Source organism: Armigeres subalbatus, chromosome 2 (genome assembly GCF_024139115.2).
Source record: "Armigeres subalbatus isolate Guangzhou_Male chromosome 2, GZ_Asu_2, whole genome shotgun sequence".
NCBI classification, from domain to species: Eukaryota; Metazoa; Arthropoda; class Insecta; order Diptera; family Culicidae; genus Armigeres; species Armigeres subalbatus.
The window spans coordinates 419,317,960-419,323,104 of record NC_085140.1 but is presented as its reverse complement, the minus strand read 5'-3'; the positions used below and the strand labels follow the sequence as shown (position 1 = coordinate 419,323,104).

At 42.8% G+C, this 5,145-nt stretch overlaps 1 non-coding gene across 1 annotated transcript; it reads right to left on the bottom strand.

The window, feature by feature from the left end:
• Positions 1 to 4,477: 4,477 nt before the first annotated feature.
• Trnaa-agc (transfer RNA alanine (anticodon AGC)) lies at positions 4,478 to 4,552 on the bottom strand. Its single transcript has one exon. It is a non-coding gene; the product is annotated as a tRNA-Ala (tRNA).
• Between the last annotated feature and the right edge of the window lie 593 nt (positions 4,553 to 5,145).

Genomic DNA, 5,145 nt, shown 5'->3' with positions numbered 1-5,145 from the left:
CCATCAGGTGATCTTCACCTTCGCGCCCAACTGTATGGGTGCCGGAACTGGCGGTTCGTGGACTACTGGCGGCATCGGCAACGCGGTTGGCATCCTATGAGGATCTTCCACCGGTGCGGCATGGGCTGGACTGGGTTCCGCTTCGATGTGAATCGGTTCGTGTTTCTTCGCAGTTGCTGAAGCTAGTTCGCGAATTGTCTTCCTCCTGGACATCTTGAGACTCGCTGTCGTTGGCGCTTTCCTGATTGAAGAAGTCATTTCTTCTTGCTCCTGTTCGAACGCTTCCTTTGCGTTCCTCCAGTCCGATGATGAGGAAATCATTGGAATCTTTGTTTCCTTGTTTTGTCACGATCACGCTTGAAGCAATACGTAACCGAAACGAAGCATGATGTACTTGCAGGTCCTCCTCGAGCATTGTCCATGTTTCATGTCCGTAGAGGACAACCGGTCTTATTAGCGTCTTGTACATGACACATTTGGTGCGGTGACGAATATTTCTTCTGGAACCCGTAGTAGGCCCGACTTCCACAGATGATGCACCTTCATATTTCACGACTAACATTGTTATCAGTCGTTAGCAAGGACCCAAGGTAGACGAATTCTTCGGACACCTCGAAGGTATCCCGTCTATCGTAACACTGCTTCCCAGGCGGGCACTATCGCGCTCAGTTCCGCCTACAAGCATGTACTTTGTCTTTGACGCATTAACCACCAGTCCAACGTTTCTTGCTTCATGTTTCAGGCGGGTGTACAGTTCTGCCACCTTTGCAAATGTTCGGCCGACAATGTCCATGTCATCTGCGAAACAAATAAATTGACTGGATCTGTTGAAAATCGTACACCGGCTCTCCGCATGACACCTTCTAGCGCAATGTTGAACAACAGGCACGAAAGTCCATCACCTTGTCTTAGTCCCCGGCGTGATTTGAACGAACCTGAGTGTTCGCCCGAAATCTTCACACAGTTTTGTACATCATCCACCGTTGCTTTGATTAGTCTGATAAGCTTCCCTGGTGTCGTGGCCGAGCGAATATCCTTAGGACATCCGTCGAATATCTGCTTTACCTGTCATAAGACGAGTTTATACAATCCCATTGAATTCCACCACTTAATTGTACCTTGACAGATACGTATTTCGACCTCAACAGTAAGGCCGTCTTCAGTGTCTCGTACTTGACTCGACTGAAGTCGAGTATTTCACGACTAACATTGTTATCAGTCGTTAGCATGGACCCAAGGAAGACGAATTCCTCGGACACCTCGAATGTATCCCGTCTATCGTAACACATAACATTCGACTGAAGTCGAGTCAAGTACGAGACACTGAAGACGGCCTTACTGTTGAGGTCGAAATACGTATCTGTCAAGATACAATTAAGTGGTGGAATTCAATGGGATTGTATAAACTCGTCTTATGACAGGTGAAAACATTCCACTAAAAAGCTCAAAATAATTTTCTTATCTGCTTTACGTCTATCTCAGCCAAAGGCAAACTGTTTCCTTTCTTTCTCTCTTTTTTTTATACTTGTACTCTGTCCATCACTACCAAAGTTCAAAACTGTGTTTTCTTTTTCCTTTTTTCATATCATCTTGTACCTTTGCTTCTCCGTCTATTTCCACCGGAGAGCATTTCTCATCTCTTTTTTCTCCTCCTACTTTCTCTCTTTTACACAAAAAAATACCCCGAATCATGGCCAGCTACCAACCGCGCCATGTCGTGGCCGAGCGAATATCCTTAGGACATCCGTCGAATATCTCCCACTACTACCAATCCCGGCACGGGGAGGTAGTGACGAGAAATATCAATATAAGACTCTTTTATGACGTCTTATAATTGGAATGAGTTGAGCATAAATCCTTCAACAAGGATCAAGTGGAGGGCAAGTCTGGTGCCAGCAGCCGAGGTAATTCGAGCTCCACTAGCGTATATTAAAATTGTTGCGGTTAAAACGTTCGATGTTTATTCTTGTCCAACACGGGTGCTACTCCCAATGATGGCAGTAGGTCACTGGATTGTTGCGACTATAAGACAGGGTGCGTCGCCGGTTTTGCCTCGCGGCGGCCGTGCGGCGTAGTGTGGCCAATGTCGTGGCCGAGCGAATATCCTTGGGACATCCGTCGAATATCTGAATTCTCTTGGGCTGTGTACTCACAAGTATGTTCTGAAAGAACGAGTAGCTCTAGTGATACATAGAAGATGTACCCAATATTCGAATTAGTATCGTCTCGTTCTTTGTTTCGTTCTGTCAATCGAGTTCATACTCGTGGGCTAATGGGCGCCTACTATTCTAACGCTGATTGCTTCGATTTAGAAATTCAAATCTCATTCAAATAATTCATGCTTTCATTTCGTATCTCCGATTATTATTTTAACACAATCCACTACTACCACACCTGGGAAGCTGTTCTCGTCCATAATTTTCCATAGCTCTACGCGTTCTATACCGTCGTATGCCGCCTTGAAATCAATGAACAGATGGTGCGTTGGGACCTTGTATTTACGGAATTTTTGAAGCATTTGCCGTACCGTAAAGATCTGGTCTGTTGTCGAGCGGCTGTCAACGAAGTAGGCTTGATAACTTCCCACGAACTCATTCACTAATGGTGACAGACGACGAAAGATGATCTGGGATATTACTTTATAGGCGGCATTAAGGATGGTGATTGCTCGAAAGTTCTCACACTCCAGCTTGTCACCTTTCTAGTAGATGGGTCATATGACCCCTTCGTTCCACTCCTCCGGTAGCTGTTCAGTTGACCAGATTCTGACTTGTGCAGGCAAGTGGTCAGCTTTCCCGGGTCCATCTTGATGAGCTAAGCTTCTATACCATCCTTACCTATCCTTAGCTTTGTTAGTATTTAGCTGTTGGATGGCATCCTTAACTTCCCTCAAGGTGGGAGCTGGTTGGCTTTCATCGTCCGCTGATCTGACGTAGTCATCTCCTCCGCTGCCTTGACTTTCACTGCTTATACTCTCAGCGCCATTTAAATGTTCCTCGTAGTGCTGCTTCCACCTTCCGATCATCACACGTTCGTCCGTCAAGATGCTCCCATCCTTATCCCGGCACATTTATAGCCTATTCAGATTGGGCTATTTATGTCTTTGTTAAGTGAGAGGGTATCCAATTATTACGAGGTGTTCAGACTGCAGCAAGATAATATATCTTGACGTTTCCATGTTTCCTCATTTGCACGCTAATACAGGGTTGAATTCAAGGAGAGTTTTAAAATTTAATTTGCGAAATCAAGCATTTGTGGGGCGACAATCGAACATTTTTTTCTGAACAAAGTTTCTACGAAAAAAAAATATAAAAAAAAAAATATGAAAAGGGATTTTCGAAGAATCTTAGAAGCTCTCATTAAGGATAATGAGCGAAGCTACATTCATTAGTTGGGTGCGCCGTTCTTCAGGGAATCGGACTATTCCTCAATTTATTTTAAGGTTTAAAAAGCATTTTGATTCTGTACTATGATCGAACGGAGATTTGATAGAAAAATTTAGATACTTTTGGGAATTCTCACAAATAAATAAAAAAAGGACGATTGGACCAATTTTCAAGAAATATTATCGAACTAAAATGTATTTCCACCAGTATCTCCATGTATGAAGGGCAACTCAGCAATTTTTTTTTTTTTTCAAAAATGGAAACTGAACCATTGCGTTCTACTCGACAATCAATGATACAGCTTCTAACAAAATCGAATCGTGTGAATGTGATATAATTTAAACTGGATTTTTGATGAATTATTGCATTACCAATCCATGTTTTATTTAAGGTTATTCTACTTTATATATACATCCCATTCAAATCGTACAGTTGTCCAACGTGAAAAAAGTTGAAATCTAAAGTATATTAAGCCATTCAAGGAGCAGAATTGAAACAATTTATGAAATCATTGTTATGGAAACTCATATGTGAATATGTACGTTATGTGGAAGATATTGATTTGAAAAATGTATTGGAGGTAACCACTTTCCCTTCGATGGGACTCGAACCCATGACCCTACAGTACGCTAGACTGGTGCTTTAACCAACTAAGCTACGAAGGACCTCCGTCGGCCTTCGCAACCTAGCGGCTACTGAACGAGCTAGAGATTCCCAAATTGGACGCATAGTCAAATCACTCGCAATCCATTTCTCAAGCCAATACTTCCACATGTGTATTGTACACGTCCACATTAGAGGAGCGTGAGTATTTAGAATGTCTGGCGGCTATACACATTCTTCATCAGCAACGGTACTGATCAAGTGAGGTTGTGTAGGCATTTGCCAGTCGGTCGTCAAGCTCAGACCCGACCGCATTGCGTAGGCAAGAGCACGCAACTCAGGTTCAGTTCAATCAAAGTTAATTGCCTATTTCCGGGGATTAAACCACCCGACTTGGACGTTAATTTACAATGTTATGGAAACTCATATGTGAATATGTACGTTATGTGGAAGATATTGATTTGAAAAATGTATTGGAGGTAACCACTTTCCTTCGATGGGACTCGAACCCATGACCCTACAGTACGCTAGACTGGTGCTTTAACCAACTAAGCTACGAAGGACCTCCGTCGGCCTTCGCAACCTAGCGGCTACTGAACGAGCTAGAGATTCCCAAATTGGACGCATAGTCAAATCACTCGCAATCCATTTTCTCAAGCCAATACTTCCATATGTGTATTGTACACGTCCACATTAGAGGAGCGTGAGTATTTAGAATGTCTGGCGGCTATACACATTCTTCATCAGCAACTGTACTGATCAAGTGAGGTTGTGTAAGCTATTTGCCAGTCGGTCGTCAAGCCGACGGAGGTCCTTCGTAGCTTAGTTGGTTAAAGCACCAGTCTAGCGTACTGTAGGGTCATGGGTTCAAGTCCCATCGAAGGGAAAGCGGTTACATCCAATACATTTTCCAAATTAATATATTCCACATAACGTACATATTCACATATGAGTTTCCATAACATTGTAAATTAACGTCCAAGTCGGGTGGTTTAATCCCCGGAAATAGGCAATTAACTTTGATTGAACTGTTATGAAATCATGTTTATTCATCAAATATATTCGTTTTACATTCATTCCTACGTTTTAAACTGTCTTCCGCATTGGCCCTTGAACTTTGAAAATTTATTCGATTTGTTCTACTAAATCTAAGTTT